Source organism: Podarcis raffonei, chromosome 3 (genome assembly GCF_027172205.1).
Source record: "Podarcis raffonei isolate rPodRaf1 chromosome 3, rPodRaf1.pri, whole genome shotgun sequence".
NCBI classification, from domain to species: domain Eukaryota; kingdom Metazoa; phylum Chordata; class Lepidosauria; order Squamata; family Lacertidae; genus Podarcis; species Podarcis raffonei.
Window position 1 is genome coordinate 80,074,777 of NC_070604.1, and position 16,617 is coordinate 80,091,393.

The following is a 16,617-nucleotide window of genomic DNA, read 5'->3' on the forward strand; positions in this document are numbered from 1 at the left end:
AATAACAGCAAACCTCCCTTGCCAATGAGCAATAGGGAGCGCACTTTAAGGCTGCCTCCTAATTTGTTTGATGTCCTCTGCCTGACTCCCACTTCCACCTCTTCTTCCAGCTCATAACAGCCTCTCTCAGCAGCTATTTCCCCAGAACCCACCTTTTATTCTCTAGCAACCCACCACCCCATCCCACTTAGCCAATGCAGTGGTACCTCAGGTTAAGAACTTAATTCGTTCCGGAGGTCCATTCTTAACCTGAAACGGTTCTTAACCTGAAGCACCACTTTAGCTAATGGGGCCTCCCGCTGCCGCTGCGCCGCCGGAGCGCGATTTCTGTTCTCATCCTGAAGCAAAGTTCTTAACCCGAGGTAATATTTCTGGGTTAGTGGAGTCTGTAACCTGAAGCGTCTGTAACCTGAAGCGTCTGTAACCCAAGGTACCACTGTAATTTCAATTTAGGTGGAAATCTTCTCTTTCATTGCCCTGTATCTAAGAGGATAAAATGGAACCCACACCAGCTGATCCATTTTTGATCCATTTTGTCTGTTTATAGAGACGAAACCTTATTCCCAGAACCATCCATGGTTTGACACATTGCAAAGGACAGCTAAAACTTTCACTGAGGCTCCCTGCTGATGAACTGTATCTCTACAGCTCTCACAAGAAATATACATTTTTAAAAAATATTAGCCACAAAAAATTATGGAATTATAAAAATATATATGGAATTTCATAGTATTTTGGCTGGAAAGCTCTGTAGCTTAGCATTGTGCAGTCTCAAGCCCTATCAATTTCCCCAAATATTTCAGTGGCTTTTGGTACCAATGACCATAGTAGTATTCTAGACTCATTGTTCTCTGGGCAGAAAGTACAAGTACCATTTTCATAAAATGAAAATGGTATATACATTTTTAAAAAAATAAATGGCAGCCCAAATCTGCCCAAGGCTTTCCTCATGCCACCTCAGAACTGATTCAGACATTTGGAATCTCTTCTTCCCAACACTTCATGTTACCATTTTTCTCCAAAACATCCAAGGTCACAGTCTATCTTTCACCTACATCCATTTATTCCTGAGGCATAGTTTCTTAAAAAACAAACAAACAACCTGTTCACCATTGAAGATCGAAGGGAAAGAATTAAGCTCAGTTTTGGCAGTTTTCCTTCTAAATTTTCCTTTGAAGAGCAATCTGTTTTTTTCCAGTGGAGAGCATCTCACAGTCATGGAAAATATTTTTAGGCAGAGGCTTGAATCACAGCATAGTTACAAGGTAGTAATTAATATCACTAACCATACTTAAGTTACCTTTGAAAGTTATTTAGATTTACAGCAGGAAGCTGCAGCATCCACTTCAGTCTATTCAATGTCCTCCTTCAGTCTATTGCTTGGGTGGAATGGGGAGCAAATCCATTTGTTCTTGCCGCTTGTGGAGTTCCTAGTAACATCGCTGTAAGGTACAGTTTCATCATATCAGCAGACATCAATAGGATGCAGACCTGACACCACAATTAGAAAGAGAGATCATTAAATGCAATTAAATTATATATTCTGTCAGCATGGGTAAGACAGTAATTATAATGCCTTTGAAGGAGATCAAGAAACAAATGCTTACTGCACAGTGGTGGCTGATGTTGGTGTCTTTTGTGTATTGATTTGGGGGTGGAGGGAAGTAGGTTTTCTGGTCCTGTCTCTTTTTTTGTTCTTTTGAAGTTGTAACTAAACATTTTGTGTTGTGCCACATCATCATGGTAGCCATTTAGTGACTGGTAGCCATACCACTTTTTCAAAATCCCAAATATGCCCACTGAACCCAAAAGGTTGGTGACCCATGTTTAACAAGGATAATGGGGAATATACTGTGGTTTTGGTGAATGCATTGGGTATGCATCTAGTATCAAGCAGCCTGCCTGCTGGTTGATCGGTAAAGTGGATCGATCCTGAATAGACCCAACAGGGCTGCCACCCAGAAGGTTTCTATAGCCCATGGTTCCTGAGTGAAATTCCGGGCAAAGTAAAACTTTCTTGGACTTGTGTATCAGGGTACCTGATGTCTAATGATACACTCCAATGACTTATCCTCCAAAAGTTGTGATGTTTGCTATGAAGTAGGTGAAAGCCTGCAGACCGGCCAATTTGTCAGCAGGAAAAATTCCTCCTTGGCCCTGAATGCAGTGACCAAGTATTCCATAGCAAGGTCCACCGGCCTGCCCTATTACCTTCAGTCAGGACCACATAGAAACAGGGTGGGCGGGTGTGAAAGCCAGAGGCAATCCAGGAGAGAGGGACCCCTGGGTGCAGCTTGCTCTTATGAGGGCTGCAACCAGTCCCCCCCACTCCTCTGATTGGCTCATTCAAATGGGCTTTTGGTGCCAACCCATCTGGCCAAAGAGGGAGGCTTTGTATCCCTCCAATGACCTGAGTAGTCAGAAAATGGCCGTGCACAGAACCACCGCCACACCAGACCACAAACTCCACTCACTAGAGTTCAGAGAAGTCTTTTAATTCAGACAACTCTTTTAATTACAGATTGTATAGGTTTGGAATGATTAGTGCGGCATTCAACTAAGTTATACTCAGACTAAACCCATTAAAATTAATGGAAATAACTTAGACATGTTCATTAATTTAATTGGGTCTACTCCGAGTAAGAGAGTCATGGTTTCCATTTTTCCACTGCTTTTAATCAGTTGGATTTTTTTTTCTTGTTTGAAGTTCAGCTTTATATTCTACCCATAGAGTTCAGAGAGCTTGTGACTACTACAGCCAACTGTGATTTAGAACTTCTTTTCTTTCTCAGAAATAAGTTTTAAAATAGCTTGCTTACTTTTAAAAAAGAAATCAGCTCCATAAGAGCCTTTCTTCCTAAGAAAGTCAGTGCTGTCAGAATTTCTGTTTGTTATCCCTCTTCTTCTTCTTTTTAGTGCACCAGAGAAAACACTTAAAGAGTGCATGCTAAACACTTCTCAGGCATTCCCAGCTAGCACAGATACATGATTTTAATGTTTGGATATAAGAATATTGCTACGTTTGTTGTCTGGGTTCATCCAGGGGGCTGTTTAAGCTTTACGTATACATTGTTTTAGCAAGAGCTTTCTTTTTACTCAAAAGTATATGATTTGTAATATGATGGCTTCTTGCATCTCTCTCACGTCACTTTTTAAAAATCTTTTGGATAAAACATTTTTAGAATCTGAAGGTATCAAGCAGTCCCATGTTAAGACAACTAAACACTGAAAAAATCTTCAGAGTCCTAAAATATAGTAAATATTATCAAAGTAGCTTGACATGGACATATTCTATTCATTATTGGCTCTGAAATTGCTCTTCTGCCTCTTCCAAGTTTCTGACATAGAAGGTGTTGGTTGACTCTATTGTGTCTTTATGGAAAAATGAGTTACGGCAGGGAAACGGTGCTGTTAGTTTTTCTTCCTCTTACTTGCTGTCATTAGAATAAGTGAAAACCAAATCTATTTTGAAAAAGAGAATAAAAAGATATAGATGTACAAGAGCTACATGTGTTATGTAATGGGCCATGCACTCTGCAGTCATTGGACGTGGCTTCATCTGCATTATTAACTGTATGACATACTTTTAAACAAGCACTATTTTATCCACATTTGAGCTGACTTTGAAGATGGTTCGGAAACTGCAGGTGGTGCAGAATTTGGCTGGTGGCTAGATTGTTGACTAGGATTCGATGATTGGAACATGCAATAATAATTCTGGCCCACAGTCAGCTCATAGGTTGAAGTGTTGAATGGGAAGCTGAATCTCAATGCCCCCAACCTGTGTCCAGCATGCTAACCATTGCAGTAAATTTCACTGTTGGAGAAATTGGGATCAATCCCTCCAAAAGTGCACTCTGGTGGTATAAATGGTGACAAGGATTTGAATCAAAACAAGGCCACTGAAAACAACAGGACAGTATAAGAACTGTTGGTCAAACTCTTCTTGGTTATCTAAATTCATGTTTGTATATGTGACACCACCACTTGGTTCTGCTTAAGGGCTGGCACATTTGCTTAAACCTTGTTCCATAACTGAGAGCTTGGCATTCATAGGGACACAATCTCCTAACCACTTTTATACAAGGGTGTGATCCCCCAACACCTCATACAGCCCAAACAAATGTTGGAATCTTAATTAATTAATTAATTAATTTCTATTTATTTATATTTATATTTCTATTTATGTATTTATTTATTTATTTCTCTCTTTTCCATATATTTTGTCTCCTTTCTCCTACTGTCTCTCCTAAAGCAGGGGTGGAGGATTTTTTCTGGATTTCACCCCACCCCACCCATTTTATTTTTTTTAAATTCACGTATCTCCTGTTGCAAAACAAAGCTGCTTATCATAACATACTTGATAAGCTGTGTGCAATTAGAAAGTAGGTGCATTTAATCATGTAGAGAGGTGACCTTTTCCTTAACGATAGCCTCGTTTCATCTCTCAAGTCTAATATGAGGAAAATTAAAGGTGTAATATAAAGAAATGTGGACATTTTCAACACAAGAGAGGAGCTGGTGGTGATTTCATTTTGTCAAAATCCATCAGTAAGTCTCCTGTGGAAGCTTATTGTCCCATAAATTCAGAGATAACTTTGTGTCTGCCCCCACATTGCAGCAATTCTAACAGCAGTATATTGCTTTGCCAGAGACATGAGAATGAGGCAGCCAGCTAATATGCAGGGCACATCTGTTTGATTAAAATCGTACTTCAGTGAAAAGGTTGGGGCTACTGAAAATCTGCACCGGCAACATTGTCTAGTATAGAGGGAAATGATTACACTTCTTGTCGTTTTCTTTTAAACATAAAACAGGAAATGGAAGGTGACAGCCAGTTGGTATTCCTTCTGCTGCTTCTCATTAACTAAGTGCTTTGTTTCTGTCAATTTTGTTCCATGGTTTAGATAGCAGAATGTTTTCTCTGCTTTTAACCTTAGAAGTACAACAGGACTAAACGGCATTCCAGTCTATTACAAAAGTTATGCACCAGCTGTGTACATTCTTGCCCCAATTTCTTAACTATTCAAGGTTAAGCATTATTTAGAGCAGCCTTTCCCAACCTGGTGCCCTCCAGGTGTTTTGGGCTTTTGCTGTCATCAGCCTCAGCCAGCATGGCCAATGGTCAAGGGCGATAGGAGTTGTAGTCCAAAACATATTGGGGAGCAACAACAACAACAACAACAACAATTTATTATTTATACCCCGCCCATCTGGCTGAGTTTCCCAGACACTCTGGGCGGCTCCCAATCAAGTGTTAAAAACAGTACAGTGTTAAATATTAAAAACTTCCCTGAACAGGGCTGCCTTAAGATGTCTTCTGAATGTCAGGTAGTTGTTTATCTCTTTGACATCTGATGGGAGGGCATTCCACAGGCGGGCGCCACTACCGAGAAGGCCCTCTGTCTGGTTCCCTGTAGCCTCACTTCTTGCAATGAGGGAACCGCCAGAAGGCCCTCAGCGCTGGATCTCAGTGTCTGGGCTGAACGATGGGGGTGGAGATGCTCCTTCAGGTATACAGGACCGAGGCCATTTAGGGCTTTAAAGGTCAGCACCAACACTTTGAATCATGCTCGGAAACATACTGGGAGGTTGAGAGGGTCATTATAAGGTTGAGAGAGGCTGATTTAGGACTTCCGGTCAGCGCCATCAGCTAATGGCGGATTCCCTTTGATGAGGAGGGGATCGGCTCCGTGGAAATCGGGTCCTTTACGCTGCGACGAAGCAGGGACCCCTACAAATCGCAGGCGGTGAAGCCTGGGAACGTGGGGACTTGGCGGGCACCTTTTGCGCCCCCCCAGGTTGCAAGGAAGCCTTTTTCGAGGCTTCGGAGCGGAACGGGGAAAGGCGCGGTGCTGTGAGTCGATTGCTTCTTTCGTGGAGCGAAGCCGCATGGCCGTTGCTGGAGAGCGCTGACTTCTTTCCTGGAACAATTGGACTTTAAAGAAAGTACCCGTGAGTAGGGGGAATTGGATTTATCGAAGAAGAAAAAGATTTAATTGGCTACCGCGGCGGGAGGTCTAAACAGGAAGTCTGCCTCCCGTTTTGTAAATAGATCAAAGCATAGAGACTTTTGAGCTAAAGCGCTGGAAATAAGTTTGAAAAGGGTTGCTTTCCAACTCGAGAACTCTTCTGAACCCCCCTCCTAGAACCAGGGAAGGAAGGGGGCTGTTTTGGACTGTTTAAACCTGCATAAAGAGAGGAGAAGTGCTTAAAATGCACTGTTCAGACCTGGAAACGGTCTGCCTATGAAGTAAGACTGTTGGGTTTTTTTGCCTGCGTGTCAGCTGTCAATAGAAGGTTTTTTGACAGTAAGTTGGATACATTGTGGCCAGCTTTGGTGTTCAGTTCGTTAAGAAGGGGGGGGGGAGCAACTGGAAGGTAACTAAATTGGAACTGTTTTTATTTCTCGGCTGGAGTCTTCCGTTTTTTGTTAAAAGAGGAAAAGTTACTTTTTTGGACTATTGCAACTGTGTCCACCTAGGGGGACCCTTAGAAATTGCAACAAGGGGAATTTTCCACTGGTAAACAGGAACAGCTTATCTGAGATTGACCTTGGCTTTTCTGCTGCTTTATTGTTATGGCAGATGGGAAAGAGAAAATAGATGCGTCAGTTCTGAGGTCTGGGAAAGCTTGGGGGCAGAGAAGGCAATCAACTGCTGGCCTTCCTACTGTATCGGGATCGGCATCTACACAATCTAAGCCTAGCGGAATGACAGAAGAAGCTTTAGCGAATGCATTGGTTAAGATTAATGAAACTCTGTTACAACTCAGTACGAAGGTCAAAGAGACCAATAAGACGGTCGAAGAGACCAATAAGAAAGTTGATATTGCAAATAAAAAAATTGACTTAAACACAGAAACAGAAAATTTGGGGGAAAAGGTGAATAGTAATACAGAATCTATTCAGAAATTATTGCAGGAATCGAAATTGACACAGGAAAAAACTGCTGCTGTGGAATTTAAAGTAGTGCAACTGGAAACAGAGAAGGTTCCAGGCCTACAGAAGGAAATTGCAGATCACAAGCTGACGTTGTCTATGATCGAATTGAAAGAAAAACAGACGATTTAAGGATCAGAGCTGTTCCTGAATTGGAGAAGGGCACCCTGACAGATTTTTTGACACAAGAATTTGCAGAGTTTTGGAAATCGGAATTGAAACAAGAAGATTTTAAGATCGTAAGGGCTTTCAGGTTAGGAAAAGGAGGGAAAAAAGATTAAAATAAGGGATTGCCTGATTACCCTCCGATCTAAAGAAGAAAGGGATAAAATTTTGGGTTTGCATTTCCAGAAACCTTTGACAATTCTGCAATCAAGAGTGGAAATCTTCAAAGATATACCGAAACATCTTTTGGATCTAAGATACGACTTTGGAGATTTGGTGGCCCTATTGAGAAAAAACAATATCCTTTTCAGGTGGGAATTCCCCCAAGGCCTATCTTTCAGCTTCAAAGGAAGAAAGATAAAAATAAGATCAGTGGAGGAAAAAGATAAGTTCTTGAGTACACACGAAGAAGACCTGCAGAAAGGACTTGGAAAAGAGCCAGCTGTACTAGACAAGAGTTCACAAAAAAAAAAGGAAAATCAACGCCACCGACCGATATAGACAAACTACTGGGCGCCATTGGGGGAGAAGGAGAGTAATTACATCATGACACTGCAAGTACTAAGTTGGAATGTGAATGGACTTAACTCCCGGGAAAAGAGGGGGAGAGTATTTCATATATTAAAAAAGGAACATCTGGATTTGATCTGTCTACAAGAAACGCATGTGACAAGGCTACATCGGAAAATTTTGACTAATAAAAGATTAGGAGAATAATTTATTTCATCAGATAAAGTTAAAAAAGAGGAGTAGTACTTTATGCAAAGGAAAGCCTGTCACCGAAATTTTTATTTAAAGATGACCAAGGAAGATTTGTTGCAATTGAAATTCAACTACAAGGAGAAAAGTTTCTGATAGTAGGTATTTATGCACCGAATGAGGGAAAATCGGTATTTTTTATGAAATTGCATGAAATTTTACTGGACTATTTAGATTATAACACGATTTTGATGGGAGATATGAATGGAGTGGTGTCTACGAATATGGATAAAGCCCAAAGACAAACGGTGACGAAAGATGGCAGACTACCAAAGACGTTTTTTGAGATGACTGACAATATGGACCTTGTTGATATTTGGAGAACTAAGAACCCCTTGGGAAGAGAAGGAACTTTCTTCTCTGAAGCCAAAATGACATGGACAAGAATTGACCAAATCTGGGTAACTAGGGGACTGGCCCCGAAGATAAAAAAAGTGGAAATTTGCCCTAAAACTTGCTCCGACCACAATGCAGTGAAGATGGAAATGACATTAACACCAATTGGTTCCTTTAGATGGAGGATGAATGACTCCTTGTTTAGGAATGAGGAAATCACTAAAAAGGCTCAGAAAAACTTGAGAGACTATTTTGAGATAAATATGAATACCATGACCGAAAAAAGAGTGATTTGGGATGCAAGCAAAGCAGTTATGAGAGGGTTTTTGATACAACAAAATGCAATCAAGAAAAGAGCTCAAAATGAAAAAAGGGGAAAAATTTTGGAGAAAATAAAGGATGGAGAAAAGAGACTGAGGGCGAAACCGAAATCACAGGAGATCCTGAAAGAGATAAAGTTATATCAAGTACAATATATGAAATTGATGAATCAGGAAATAGAATGGAAGATCAAACAGATGAGACAAAGGACATTAGAAACAGCGAATAAGTGTGGGAAACTGCTGGCATGGCAAATGAAAAAAAGACAAAAACTCAACACTATTACGAATCTGGTGGTGGAGGGAAAGAACATACAGAATCCTGCGGAGATCAGGAAGTGTTTTCAGAAGTACTTTAAACAGCTATATACACAGGAGACTCAGAAAGAAATAGACATTGACCGGTTTTTGAGAACAAATGGATTACAAAAAATCTCTCAAGAGATTAAATTAATGCTAAACTACAAAATAACTGACCAAGAGGTGGAAGGAGCCATTCAGAATATGAAATTGGGCAAATCTCCAGGGCCAGATGGCTTGACTGCAAAATATTATAAATCTTTGAAAGAATGGTTAATACAGCCGTTGAAGGAAGTTTGCAATGAAATATTAGGGGGGGGGGAAGGCACCCGAGTCGTGGAAAGAAGCTTACATCACACTTATACCGAAAACAGAATCGGAAAAGACACAGCTTAAGAACTACCATTCCATATCTTTACTCAATGTGGATTACAAAATTTTTGCTGAAATTATGGCTAAAAGATTAAAAAAGGTACTGGTAGAAGAAATTCATAAAGTTCAAGTGGGCTTTCTCCTGGGGAGACATTTGTCAGATAACACAAGGAACATAATTAACATTTTAGAAAAATTACAAGTGAATATTAATACTAAAGCAGTTTTGATATTTGTGGACGCGGAGAAAGCCTTTGATAATATTTCTTGGAGTTTTATGAAGAAAAATTTACAGGGAATGGGGGTAGGTCAAGGTTTTGAAAACGGTATAGGTGCAATTTATTCAGAACAAAAAGCTAAGCTAATTGTGAATAACGTAGTTACAGAAGGGCTGCCCAATCTCCCCATTGCTTTTTATATCGGTCCTGGAGGTTTTGCTCAATATAATCAGAAAAGACCAATTGGTTAAAGGTATACAACTCGGAGCTAAACAGTATAAATTGAAAGCTTTTGCTGATGATCTGGTTTTGACATTACAGGAGCCAGAATCCAGTACTAAAAGAGTATTGCAATTAATTCAAGAATTTGGTCAAGTTGCGGGATTTAAGCTGAATAAGTTGAAAACTAAGGTGTTAGAGAAAAATTTAACAGAGATTGAGAAAGTGAGGTTTCAGAAGGAGACAGGATTAATATTGGTCAAGAAAGTGAAATATCTAGGGGTTCATATGACTGCTAAAAATGTGAATTTATTTAAAGACAATTATGAAAAATGTTGGATGGAAGTGAAAAAGGATTTAGAAATATGGTAAAAATTGAAGTTATCAATGCTGGGCCGAATTGCTGCGATAAAGATGAATGTATTGCCTAGGATGTTGTTTTTGTTTCAAACATTGCAAATTTTGGACAAGATGGACTGTTTCAAGAAATGGCAGAGAGATATCTCAAGATTTGTCTGGCAGGGCAAGAAACCTCGAATAAAATTTAAGATTCTAACTGATGCTAAAGAAAGAGGTGGATTTGCCCTGCCAGACCTTAAACTTTATTATGAATCAGCCGCATTTGGTTGGCTGAAAGATTGGCTGCTTCTTGAAAACACGGACATTTTGGATTTAGAAGGTTTTAATAATGTTTTTGGATGGCATGCATACTTGTGGTACGACAAGGTCAAAGCACACAAAGCCTTTAAAAACCACATTGTCAGGAAAGCATTGTTTAATGTCTGGATGAGATATAAGGATTTGCTGGAAAGTAAAACACCAAGGTGGCTGTCACCAATGGAGGCCAAGGCTCTGAAAAAAAATATATGGAGACAAACTGGCCAAAATATTGGGAAATTTTGGAACAAGATGGAAATAGATTAAAGCTGCAGAGCTTTGACAATTTAAAAACTAAAGTACGAGACTGGCTTCACTATTTTCAAATAAGGGAGGTTTATAATTTAGATAAGAAAATTGGTTTTCAGGTGGACAAATCAAAATTGGAAACAGAATTGTTAGATTCTAAAATCAAGAATTTATCAAGAATGTATAACTTGCTGTTGAAATGGAATACACAAGATGAAACGGTTAAATCTGTTATGATTAAATGGGCACAAGATTTTGGACATAACATTATGATGGCTGACTAGGAAAAGTTATGGACCACAGGTATTAAGTTTACGGCTTGTAATGCCTTAAGAGAAAATATAATGAAAATGATTTATAGGTGGTACTTAACCCCAGTCAAGCTGGCAAAAATTTATCATCTGCCCAATAACAAATGTTGGAAATGTAAAGAGACTGAGGGCACATTCTTTCACCTTTGGTGGACATGCCCAAGGATTAAGGCCTTCTGGGAGATGATTTATAATGAAATGAAAAAGGTATTTAAATATACCTTCCAGAAGAAACCAGAGGCCTTCCTCCTGGGCATGGTCGGCCAATTGGTGCGAAGGGAGGATAGAACTTTTTTTATGTACGCCACAACAGCAGCAAGAATACTCATCGGAAAGTATTGGAAGACACAAGAATTACCCACCCATGGCAGACGAAAGTGATGGACTATATGGAATTAGCTGAGATGACTGGCAGAATCCGGGACCAAGGAGAAGAGTCGGTGGAAGAAGACTGGAAAAAATTTAAAGTATATCTTCAAAAATATTGTAAAATTAAGGACTGTTAGAAAGATGTTGGAAAAAGAAAATTAGGTAGTTTTGGCAGATATGATATAAAGGATTAAGTAAAAATGAGTTGATGAAGTTGATGAAAGAGAGGATGTTAAACTATAGTATTCTAAATTAAATTACTTAAATGAAAATAAGGTTGGAAGGATTTGCTGAAAAAACGATTTGAACTAGAATACAAAATTGGGAGGTGTGAGGAGGTCAAGGAAACAAGTAAAGGAAGAAAGTTATGTAAAGGTTTAATCTGTTCTTTTTCTATTTTAAGTGAATGTATTTTTTATACCTTTTTCTTTTGTGTGTGTTATTGTTGTATTCTTTTTTTGTATTTTGTATTGTTCTTTTTTCTTTTTGTAACTTTAAACTTTGAATAAATATTATTTAAAAAAAGAGAGAGGCTGATTTAGAGGAAACACAATGACCTGACCAAAGATATTAAAGTATTTCTTTATAACTTTATTGCCTCATTTTCTTCTAATGTGTTGAAACATATTATTGGGTCCATATCAAAACATTGTGAGTTTGGCTCTCCTTTCTGATGAAGACATTGCCTAGTAATTTGGGGGTCATCTCTATTAAACTCCTGCCTGATGCGAAATATAGCTCATTGAAATCAAAGACTTTACTTGTAAATAAGGTTAGGGATGCTACTGTGATTGCTTACTTCTCCATCATTAAAAGAGCAATAATATAAAAATCTAGTGTGGTGAGAAGGTGTGGTGGATCTACATTTCATTTGCATTTTTTTTAGAGGTGATCAATATTGCTCCACCTCTCTCTGCTTCCTACAGACTTACTGTTTTAAAGCATTCTTGTTTTATCACAGAACTTAATCAAGTTAATAAGATGTGGAGGACTAGAAAGTAGCCAATGTAATTCCAATTTTCACAAGGGGGTCCAGTAGGGATGCTGGAAAATCCATGCTTGTTAGCTTCACGTATGTCCCAGGAAAACTAGTGGAAAGTATTGTTAAAGGTAAATTAAGTAAGCATATAGAAATACAAGCCTTGCTGAAGCATGAGCCTCATGAACTTTTTTAGAGTTCTTTGAGAATATCAACATATATATGGATAGAGTTAATTTGGTTCACATAGTTAGTGTATTTGGACTTTCAAAAAGCTTTCAACAAGGAACCTAATCAAAGACTCCTGAGTACCAGTCATGGAATGAGAGGATATCTCCTCTTATGAATCAGGAATCCGTTAAATAGCAGAAAGAAGAGTTTGGAAGAGTTTGGATTTGATATCCCACTTTATCACTACCCGAAGGAGTCTCAAAGCAGCCAACATTCTCCTTTCCCTTCCTCCCCCACAACAAACACTCTGTGAGGTGAGTGGGGCTGAGAGACTTCAAAGAAGTGTGACTGGTCCAAGGTCACCCAGCAGCTGCATGTGGAGGAGCGGAGATGCGAACCTGGTTCCCCAGATTACGAGTCTATCGCTCTTAACCACTATACCACACTGGCTCTCTAAAGCAGACAGTAAGAATAAATGGACAGTTCTCCAAATGGAGAGATGTAGGGAGTCCCTCAAGGATTGAGACTGGGATCTGTGCTTTTTAACTTGCTGCTCAGATTCAGTTTTATATTTCAGCAGCAATTTATATAAATGTTGACAATGATATTGAAATTATTTCATGACTGTCGTGAGATCTAAAGGGACTTGGGAAATGGCCAATTCTGTTCTGATCTTCTCAGCCCAAGTGTGGATTACATGCATTAATAGTTTCCTTTTTGCTTTTGTTTCAGCCTTCATGCAAATACAAGACCAGCTTTCCAAAAGGGAGGGCTAGTACTTGATGCAGCAGATGGTGTTACCATCTAGACTACGTAAGTAATATTTTACATGTACATAATACTCCTTTCTGAAAATCAAAGGTGGCTCTCGACACCCTTATCATGAACCCATAGAGTCAAGTGAGATATCATGGGAGCCGGAGTAACTATGGTAAAGTAACAACTTCAGTGTCTTGAAATTATCCCCCTCCCCCAAGCACAACCAGCAGCTTAGCAGCTGAGGTGACAGAATCTTAATGAACATTTCACCTGTTGAATGTTTCAGCTGCTCAAAAGTTTTGAAAATGCAGACCTTGAGGCAGGAGGCTGCAAAATGTGTTCAAAATTGTATTTAATGTCATGTGCATTTGTCTTGTACTTTCTGTCCAGAGAACAATGGTCAGTGGTACCAAAAGCCACTGAAATATTTTGGAAAATTGATAGGGCTTGAGACTGCACAATGCTAAGCTACAGAGCTTTCCAGCCAAAATACTATGAAATTCCATAATTTTTTTGTGACTAATATTTATATGCATGTGCCCCCATGTGGTGAAACTTTTGCTTTCATGAACTGGAAATATCTAGTTTCTTACATCTGTAGTTGCACACATTTTATTATGTAAAAAATTAAGCACACCAGTCCCACTCTTCTAATGAATGCAGAGGTTGTGTACTTCATTTTTATATATAAAAAAGTGGTGGTAGTTACGAAAGTAGCCTAAAGTGGACAGTTGTCTAGCTACTGCCTCTGGCAGAATTAAGAGCAATCCGAAGATACAGATGACAAAAGAGTGAAAATGTTACGACTAAGCTGCACTGATATTCTCCCACGTTGATTGATTGTAGGGACTTCTTTCCTACCACTCATGCCCTGACCATATGGGACAAGAATAATAACAGAGAGAGAACAATTAAGGATCTAAGAGCAGCCATGCAACTATTTATTTTTAATGTGTCCTTAAATTGCTCTTAAAGAGAGTATGTGAGCACAGGCAAAATCTTGCCAGAGCAATGCTACCAAGTATGTTTTGAGATTTTATTAATGGGAAATAATGTAACAAAAGTGTTAGAGCAAAACCTGATATACAGCACATTTTGTCAGTGTGTAAGCTAAACCTTGTTCTGTCAAGACCAGTGCTAAGCTGCTCAAATGAATCCTGGAATGAGGCTTTACCCCCTGTTTCCACATACTGGAACTAGGACACAGAAGCTTGCACAGTAAAGCACAGCTGGCATCCCTAAATTACAGTTTTGGCATGTTAGCTGCAGTGTAATGTCTTTCTACTACACCATTGGGATTATTTTTCAATTCTAGTTTTAGAAGCAGAGCCACTGTCAATGTTCTGAGCCCATACATGTTACTTGCATGTGTATGTGACTTTTCTTAAGCCATCTGCCCTCTCCTCCCCCCATCCACATTCAAATGGCAAATGTTTTGCAGTGCAACAACAGGATGGTTCATTTAGCCTAGTCAGCTGGTACATAGGCTCCACTCACAAGACAGTTCCTTCGTTCTTCTTGCTAGCTTTGTTCTCCAGGCCCTGAGTCCAACTGCCCCAATTTCTAACCACTTTCTGTGGCTCTGGGTGTCTGTTGCTTTATAGGTGGGGGCAGAATAGGCAATACTGAAAGAAAGTAAAGGCATCTGTATGAAGAGCCACTGCAGTTTTTTCTTGGGAAGAATGGAACAAAGTACTTATTTTTCTTCAGAACTCCTTCAGTGGGAGATTCCCTGCCCATGCATTCCAGGAACTTCATGATTAACACTGCATGGAGAGCTGGTGAAATGTGCTTGCCCACTATCACATTCCCTGTTCACCCCAACCCATGCTTCCCACGCATTCCCCCTTAGGAAAGTTCAGCATGCCCAAGATCTAAAGCTGGTGAAATCTCTTGCATCCAGTTTTTAGCTGTTTGGATATGTCATGTTATCAATGAATTTTCACCTAGTAGGGACAGAGTTATGAGAAGTAAATGGAAGTAATATAAAATACTGTGCTCTTCCTGATTTATTAAAGAGCTTTATGTTTAATTTATAGAAATGCTGCTGAATGTCATCTTTAATTTTTATAGGGTAAAAAGTAGAACATAAAAAGTACAGTGTACTGTAGCTGTTATACAATAACACCTTTGTGCATTAAGAAAAATTTCAAGGACTGTAGGAAATGGGATTCTAAAGCTATTTATTTGGAAACTAATGCTACTGATTTTAATGGCATATTTTCCAAGTAATAACTGATGGTTCTATTATGGCATCTATCTACGACAGGGGTAGCCAATGCTGTGCGCTTTGCATGTTGTTGGCCTCCAACTCCCATCGACCCTAATAAGTTGCCAAATGACTGAAAGGTATCATTTTGACCACTATTTAGCAGTTTTGAGAGTGACTTATTTTGGAAGCCCATAATATTTGCACACTGCTTATCACATGAGCAAACTGGTTGAAGAGTGTCCATACTAGTGCTAGAAACTGCTAGAAATGTGTAGCCCTTATTGAGCTCAGCACTGGAACCTCAAATAATCTCCTTAAAACGTTGAAAATACTTCTGCTTACGTTTAAAACTTTGTATTAGTAAAGATTAGGTAAAGAAAACATCCAGTAGTAATCTTGAAGTAAATATGTTTAAGAAATCAAACTACTAATATGAAAATTAATATTTACTGTATGCATAAAAAGGTAAAGGTAAAGGGACCCCTGACCATTAGGTCCAGTCGTGACTGACTCTGGGGTTGTGGCGCTCATCTCGTTTTATTGGCCGAGGGAGCTGGTGTACAGCTTCCGGGTCATGTGGCCAGCAGGACTAAGCCTCTTCTGGCGAACCAGAGCAGCGCACGGAAATGCCGTTTATCTTCCCACTGGAGCGGTACCTATTTATCTACTTGCAGTTTGACATGCTTTCGAACTGCTAGGTTGGCAGGAGCAGGGACCGAGCAACAGGAGCTCACCCCGTCGCAGGGATTCAAACCGCCGACCTTCTGATTGGCAAGTCCTAGGCTCTGTGGTTTAACCCACATCGCCACCCGCGTCCCTTTCTATATGCATATTGTTGACTTAATATTATGTACAACTATTTTAAAAACTTACTGTTATTACTTTACAACATTGGTGTGCTGCCCCTTAACATACATTTCTTTGGGTAGCTGACAATAAATATGTAAAAAAAGTTTTAAAAACAAAATAAAACATAAAACCATAACAGCCCTGAAGTTAAAGAACAGCTTTTAACAAATTACAGTATGTTTCATTTCTTGCTCATGGTTCATCATGTATGGTGCACCAATTTGCCAGCGCATCAGCTCTCATTGCATTGGATAACAGATAAGTAGAATTGTTTTGACATTCCAGGCTCCTTACACACTCTCTGAAGTGCCTGAAATTTTAAGAGTCATCCTTGAGTACCGTGTGCTATTTTGTATATCTTTCAAAGCATAGATTGATACAAATGAAATTTATATAAATAGAAATATCTGGCTTTTGCACATAACACAGCTA

At 39.3% G+C, this 16,617-nt stretch overlaps 1 protein-coding gene across 1 annotated transcript in view; it reads left to right on the top strand.

Moving 5' to 3' along the window:
- The window catches only part of CHRM3 (cholinergic receptor muscarinic 3), a 222,103-nt gene that overhangs the window by 112,596 nt on the left and 92,890 nt on the right, over nt 1–16,617 (top strand). The window contains exon 3 of the mRNA XM_053382623.1: nt 13,098–13,178. The gene's annotated coding sequence lies outside the window, so the exon portion shown is untranslated. The remainder of the gene's footprint in view (nt 1–13,097; nt 13,179–16,617) is intronic.